The following is a 7,884-nucleotide window of genomic DNA, read 5'->3' as shown; positions in this document are numbered from 1 at the left end:
GTGTGAAGAGCAAAGGAAAGAAAAACACCTTATTTATTTCAGTGTTTAGAAGTGCACAAGAAAAAAAAAAGATTATTGTTCAAATACAGTAACAGCAAGGGAATGGGCAAAGAACATGAGTTAGAAGTGGGTCCTGCCTGCACATTCAGAGGGTAGAATAAACTATCAGAGAACAACAGAAGTTATTCCCACATGGCTTACCTCTTTCTCTTCTTAGCCCATCTGCCCATTATAGTTTCCATTATTTATTCCACTCTATTTCCCAAAGGCATTTTCTAGAGTCAACCATCATGTCAATATATCACCTTAAAAATAATTAGTGGTGCTTATAAAACAGGAAAAATGTGTCACCCCAAAATAGGTCTTGAATGAAAGATTATTTTCATGAAAAAGATCCTGACAAAAGAACATAGTTTACCTTGAGCCAGCACCCTACTTCTGAACAAATTAGAGTGGAAACTAGAAAAACTAGCATAAAAGGAAAATAGCTTAAAGAAATGATTTCTCCTTTTGTTAAAATCTTTAAGAAAAGAAATAAAGGGTTCTTTCAGCCAAAAGCAGTCAGTTTTGACTTGATGCCCCAACTTCTATAGAAATACAAGGAAGAATTAATTGGCAGTGGGGCTTTAAATCACGAAATGATCAATATTAGACTAGGACAACTGTCTTTGTTATTAAAGATAAGGATGTTTACCACCAGCTTTTTCTTCCCCCCAAACCTTAGAATTTGCTTTATTTAAGTTTGTAGATAAGATGAGCTCTGCCCCAGTTGGGGCAGAAGTTACATCTAGGTGCTGGAATAATAATAAAACAGATAGAGCACTTACCTTGCGTATTATGACCTGAGTTCTATCCCTGGCACCCTATATGGTCCAGAGTCTATCCTTTCTTTCTTGCTTTTTTTTTTCCTATTAAATTCTCGTCATGTGACCATGCAAACAAGATGGGATTTTGTTTGAGAACTCTCCTATATTCTCAGGTTGCTAGAACTTGAATAACATTCTGTTTTCTCTCTGCATCAAAAGAATTTTAATGAATTAAATTTAGTATTAAATTAGAGAGATAGCTCAAAGGGTGGGGCATGTGCATTGTATGCATAAGAACTGAGTTTGATCACTGCACCACATGGTCCTTTGCAATACCCCCACGTCACCAGCATGGCCAGGTATAGTCCTACTAGCTCTCAGTAGCATCAGACCCAAATAACACCTCACCTTGTTGCCAGGCCTGATCCCAAAACTAATCAGGTTTACACTGCTAAGACAAGTTGTCATTGGGTATTTAAGTGCATGCCCATATTTAAAAATAATAATACTAAAGTAATTATTAAAAAGAGATTTCCAGTAAATAGGATATGCAATACCTTCAGCTTTCTCTTTAGATATGTCTGGCCCACTAGACTTTATCCTGACAATTCATCACACCCAGGTGAACACATTAAACAAGTGCCCTGGTCTAATATACCAGAATTCAAAAACCTGAAAAAAATGACAGTTGGTCCGAAAATGTTTTCAGGAGGCTGCATCTAGGGGGTGGAGTGATAATAAAGTAGGTAGGGCACTTACCTTGCATGTCGCTGACCTGAGTTCGATCCCCAGCAGCCATTATGGTCATAAAAAACCCCAAAAGTAGTGAACCTTGAGTGGAAAGCCAGAAGTAAGTCCTAAGCACTGCTGGGTGTGGCCCCAGAATCAAACAAAATAACTACATCTAGTGGTTTAATATTAATAAGGTTGATATCTGTTCTCAAGGGGGAAAAAATGCCTTTTTAAGGGTCCTTCTTCTTTTCAGTTCTACTCACAAATAATTGTTTCAGGAAAAGCAGACTGAGAATCCCAGCATATTCTCCTTCCAGATAGCCTGACACCCCACAGGCAGTGTTTCCAATCAGGATGCCAGTGAGTAGAGATGACAGAGCACTACCCTGGAGACAAAGCAACATCATTTGCAAAGAAATGGAGTCCAATGGGGAAGGGATGCTAAGAATCACTGCTGGTTCCCCAGGCAGGGTTAATAAAATAAACTCAAGCCAGCCATCATTTCAAGGTTAAAGCAGGAGACAAATAGATATGATGCTATAAATACAATGTCCCTTCAGGAACTGTAGCATAGATCCTACAAGGGCAAAAGGGTCTGTTATGGTGGGTGCCCATCACTGTCATACCTGATGGACTCCCAGGCAAACAAATATGAAATGGGAGTCCTGTAGACAGGTCCTTCCATGGGAGAAATCTCATTAAAAAACTCATCAAAGAATGCATGGCAGGGGAAAAAGTGACGCCATATGATGGTAGGAAAAAGGGGTAAGAAAGGAGAGAAAACTATGGAGTTTGGAGGGAGGTGATATTCAGCAGAGCTCAGGCTTAATCCTGGTTCTCAGGGCCTGGGAGTACTCAGGGGGACCATATATGGTGCCAGGGATTGAACTCAGAACAGTTGTGTATAAGTCAAGCAATCCACCTGCCCCTGAACTGTTTCTCCAGCCCAAGGAGCTAGAATTTTGCACAAGCTAGGACTTATTTCCTGAAGTCCACTGGCTGCCAGGTCTTCAATAAATTGGTCAATTCCTCTGTCCCAGTGCCAGGAGGTCTCAGAGCTACCCTGCTTCAGAGCTGTGAGAAAGACTCAGAAAGGTAATGTCAGATCATAAGAACCAATCATAAGCCACAAAATGCTCTGAGTATTTTCTCTCATTTTCTTATCCAGAGGTGAATAAAATGGTCATCACCCAAACCAGTTCACAGATACCAAAATTATATGGGTAGAACAAGAAGCTAGGCTGAAACTCCAATATCTCCAACTAGGAAGCTTTATGCCTGCTTCCCTGGTATTGCTGCCTAGAATTCTGTAACCCCATATGCTGCCTGGAACTTGCTCTCACCATCTTTCATGGCACATATAGGCTGCTACTTTATCATTAATTTATAATCTGGGGCCCTTCTGGGTCTGGACCCTACTCACAACCTTGCTTTGGGCATGGCTTCAAGCCAGCTGCTGGCCACCCATTGGCAAGCTGCTTGAGCAGCCCATCTATACACTCATGGTTCTAGACCAGGTCAAAAGCAACCAGCACACATCATTTTTCCAATCCTGGGGATGAGAAGCCCCTTAAGAAGCGTGAAAGAGAAAGATCCAATTCTCCTTACTAGCAGTTTATCTGGCCCCATTGACCTAACACACACCTCATCCCCAAGGGTCTGACTCATACTTTAAACATTCCTAACATTAACCATTCTTTTAAAAAAATGTGAATATCCAGGGAACCATGGACCACCAGAATTCATGGTCTTTCTCTCCATCCCACAGCTAGGAGCCAGTTTGGCTCACCTCACTTCAATCCTCTTCCGCAAGTTCTGGTTTCTCCTGCATCATTTTTTGGCTGACTGGCAAAGGGTTGTTCTGTCCTCTGGGTCCTTAACCTGCTCACCATGCTAACCATGATTGTTACCCTGCTAAGCATGTTCTTCCATTGTGGTCTGGTCCCCAGGACCAGCGCCCCCACAGGCTGCTCTGAGGCTACTGATGGACTGTCTCTGTAGCTCCTCCCCACATGAGCCTAGCAGAGATTCCAGCCTTGAAATCAGAACTGTCATATTTGCATTCAGAAAAACACACACAAATAAAAAATTAAAATGCCCTCAAAATGTAATATAAAACTGTGGAGGATACATGACTCCCCTCATTCCTTTCTTAAACATGCAGCAGAGATAGAAACAACAAAAATGGCCTTAATGTTAAGAAATGTAACAAGCAATCACAGTCTGAGGGGCTTCTTAGGCTATTAACAAGCTAATTCTAAAAGGACATTCTTGGGACAATTGGGAAATTTGAACAATGACTGGGGTATTTTAGGGTGTTAATTTTGTCACAGCGGGGGATCTCTGATAGTCTCCCAGAGAAATTCAAGGGAATTCAAGGCAAGTTCAGGGTTTAAAGTAAAACTGAAGTTATACAGCATTCACCCAACTAGAGGGTAGGTCCACAACCATCCCTGAGTCAGAGGTAGGGCATTTGCCTTGCACGCAGTCTACTAACACAGGACAGACCTGGATTTGATTCCCAGCATCCCATCTTGTCCCCTGCCAGGAGTACTTTCTGAGCACAGAGCCAGGAGTAAACCCATGAACACTGCCAGGTGTGGCCTCAAAACAAACAAAAATAAAAACAAAAACACACAACCATCCCTGTTGTGATCTTAGCACTTTACTTACAAGATTCTACTTACCGCCTGATTTTGGTGGTCCTACCCATTGCTGTCCTTGATGTTAATTTTTCTTGGAAAAGCTTGGCATCTTCTTACAACAAAACGAACTATTAGACCTGAAGCTCCTTTGACCCTCTACAGAGAGTGGAATTTCAAAAGCAAAGATAGTGCCAACTGATACCTTGGGTGGGCACTGCATTCCTTTCCTCCTGGGGTACCTATGGAAAATCCTTTCCTGTCATTGAGGGATGAAGACCATCTGCTCTCTCCCCTGTTGGCCTATGCGTGACTATGGAAACTCCTCTCTTCTCCCCACCCCTAACAGTCTAGAGGTCTGTAAAATTGTCTGTGAAAACTGTCAACTCCTACCCCTGGGACCCAACAAATCCTTTCCTCTCACTGTGACTGTCTCTCTGACCTGCCACATAGTATGAAAAGGGCACCGTGGTTACATACAAGAATTCTTGTTTAATATAGGTGAAATAATGTCTGAAAATTGCTTTAAAATACTCTAGCTGGAAAATTAAAATTAATGTACAGGAATAAACAGATGAAAAACAGAGGAAACTACACGAGGAAAAAATGTGTTGCTAATTGAGCTGAATGATCAGTGTATGAGTTTTTTTATTTTGCTCTTTTTTATGTAAAGATCTCCAAAACTCTAAAAATAAATTTAAATAAGTTCCTAATTTTAAAAAACATGTTTGTACATATGGATATACTTCCTATCAACTTTGCATCAGGATCACCTGGTGCTTGTTAAATTGTAGGCTCCCAGGTCTCTTCAGAGGCTGCAAGGAGAGCAGTGGCTTCAAAGAAGCCCTTTGTTGGGGTTTTGATTTTGAAGCTAGCAGGCTGGGAAAGCCCTTACCCTCTCCCAAGGTAATGGGCCCCCTATTAAGAAAAGCTTCAGCAGGAACAAAGACCAAGAAAGAAATATGGGGCTGGAGCAGTGGCACGGAGCTATAAGGCATCTACTTTGCTGGCAGTAGCCAAGGATGGACCGCGGTTCAATCCCCTGGCGTCCCATATTTTCCCCCAAGCCAGGAGCAATTTCTGAGCGCATAGTGAGGAGTTACCCCTGAGCATCACCGGGTGTGGCCCCCAAAAATAAAAAAACAAAAAGGAATATGAAAGACCATCAGCTATCCTCAACTCTTCCTTTTGGCATCCAACCTAGCAACTAGAGTCTGACCTCTTGGGGCATATTGGGGAAACCATAAAAAAGTCAACTTGGCACTAAAGAGGAAAACACATGTGCCTCCTGGGGACATGATACCCTAGCATATGTGGCCTACATCTCTCCTCTTAAGATATGAGCTTTCCTGCTTTCACGTTGTGCTGTGTATCATGGCTCTCTGTGCCTTTGGAGAAACCTCTCTTCTTTCTTGAGCATGTTACTCATTTCTCTCTTTCTTATCTTCTCCCTCCCCTCTTCCAGTACTTCCAAATAAAATCTGTTTTTATTTCACTGCTTGTCTCCCCTGTAAGAGAAGGTGACAGACCGCAAAGACCTGGTAAGGTCTAGAACTAACTTTGCTTGTCCTAGATCTCCCCAGTCATTTCCTAGGGTAGTGGAGGTGGGTAGAAAAAAAAAAGCTGAGGATTTCCTTCTTGGAGCTGCAGCCTTTCTCCTTCCCAGTTAACTTAAGTCACCCTGGGGCCTCCACTGGCATCTGTTTAAATGCCACATGCCATTGTGCTCAGAGCTTACTACTAGCTTGGTCTGTGCCTGCCTGCTGAACTATCTTTCCAACCCCTTAAAGTGGCACTTTAGTAAGCCTCCCATGCCACCCCTAGCTCTAAGACTACTGTGGTTCTGACAGGATTCCACCCAGAATAATCTTTTGTCAGGAGGAAGTTTGCTTTATACTGATTGTCCTGAATAATTGATAGGTGTCCCTCCTTCATTCACAAGAGAATCCAAGTTTAGATCACTAGCCTGTAAGCACCCTCCCTGCTCTACTATCTCTCCAGCTCCAAACTCTCCTGCCTTTTAAGTTGGACCCTTGGCCGCAGAGAGTGCATGGTCATAATCCATTAGTTGTGATACTGTGATCTAAGAAATATTTATATTTGGTCTCTGCTTCTATTCCCTAGAATAGAGTTGCTAAAATCCTTGTGATTTCTCCAGCAATACTGATGAGAACATCCTTTGTTATTCACAATAAGCCCTTTTCTACCACATCAGATTTAGACTAATGAGGTACCTCTCAAAGTAGTTTTCCAGACACACAGATGTGATGAAAGATTTGGAACCATGATGAAATGTCAGACTTCACTAAGATAATTATAATAAAATTTGAGGAAAACATTGAATAAATATAACATGTTGGAAAAAAAACATTTCAAAAAGAGTGTGCATTATGAATAGAAAAACATACCTATATTTGTTGCTGGGTTTTTTTTTGTTGTTGTTGTTGTTTGTTTTGGGCCATACCCAATGATGCTTAGAAGTTACTTCTGGCTCTGTACTCAGGAATTATTCCTGGCAGTGCTCAGGGAACCATATGGGAGGCTGTGGATTGAACCTGGTCAGCTATATGCAAGCCAAGTGCCTTGCCCACTGTATTATATCTCTAGTCATATATTTGTTGGCTTTTTATTAAGACACAAGCCAAAATATAAAACAAACAAACAAAATTGTATAGGGCATCTAGAAGTGACTATATTTATATTTTTTCCATTTGTTCCTGTCTCTTTTCTTTTTCTATAATGAAGAAGAAAGAAGAAAATAACTGACCTTGAGGCTGTGATGGTCTGGCAATAATCTGCATGACCCTAATATCAGCACAAGATTCCTCCAACTCAGCATACCCAAATCTTAACAGAGAGAAACCCTTTCTACTTTTCCCCTGGATATGGGACAAGTGAGGAAATTGAGACTAATTATTTTTCTGCAGAACCACAGGGCTTCCCTTCTTAGCCTCTGAGATAGGAAGTTTTTGTTGAATTGGATCACAAGCAGGAGTGCACAAAATTATTCTAGGATCTATGTTTAGGGATCATTCCTGGCAGGTGTCCAGGATCCATATGCAGTGCCAAATTTGAACATGGATTGCAGGCTATAAGTCAAGCCCTATATACTGTACTACCTCAAGATTTGCTATAAAAACTCTTATTTTTTTATAGGGGAGAGTGCAAACACAGTCCCCCACTACCATAAATCATGCAGTCGAGATTCCCACATTTGGGGAAATCGCAGAGGTCAGCACACCCGGAGTGCAATGTGTGAGCTTTACCCTGGGGAAACCACCTTCGTGATCATGGTATCGTCCCTGCCAGGTAAGTATGCTATAGAAACTCTTAAAGTTGTATGTCCCGCCTCAGTACAGGCCTGTGTGCACAGGCATATTTAAAAGCATAAAGAGCTTTAACAGTCACTCTGCTCCATTTGTGCTGCAAGCACTCAGGACTTTCAGTTCATCCTGCTAGGAAACTACTCAAGAATTAACAGATATCAATCTAAAATGTTGTGCAGTGAACACCATTCTTTGTTCTCAATCTAATTTTGAAAGGACCAAATAGAAGTCATGACTGGCTTCATCAAGAGCTGCAGTAGGCCTCTTACTCTAAATGAGGCAGAAAAGTTCCAGGAAATATAGCAAGCCCCACAAGATTGTCATACTACCCCAGGTAGCCAATCAAACCCTGAACAGTTACTTATTACCTCCCACCAC

At 41.7% G+C, this 7,884-nt stretch overlaps 1 non-coding gene across 1 annotated transcript; it reads right to left on the bottom strand.

Moving 5' to 3' along the window:
- Window positions 1-7,333: 7,333 nt before the first annotated feature.
- On the bottom strand, window positions 7,334-7,497 carry LOC126009935 (U1 spliceosomal RNA). Its single transcript, XR_007496095.1, has one exon. It is a non-coding gene; the product is annotated as a U1 spliceosomal RNA (small nuclear RNA).
- Window positions 7,498-7,884: the final 387 nt, after the last annotated feature.

The sequence above is a fragment of the Suncus etruscus genome, chromosome 5 (assembly GCF_024139225.1).
Source record: "Suncus etruscus isolate mSunEtr1 chromosome 5, mSunEtr1.pri.cur, whole genome shotgun sequence".
In the NCBI taxonomy this organism is placed as follows: Eukaryota; Metazoa; Chordata; class Mammalia; order Eulipotyphla; family Soricidae; genus Suncus; species Suncus etruscus.
This window is presented reverse-complemented; position numbering and strand designations above follow the sequence as displayed.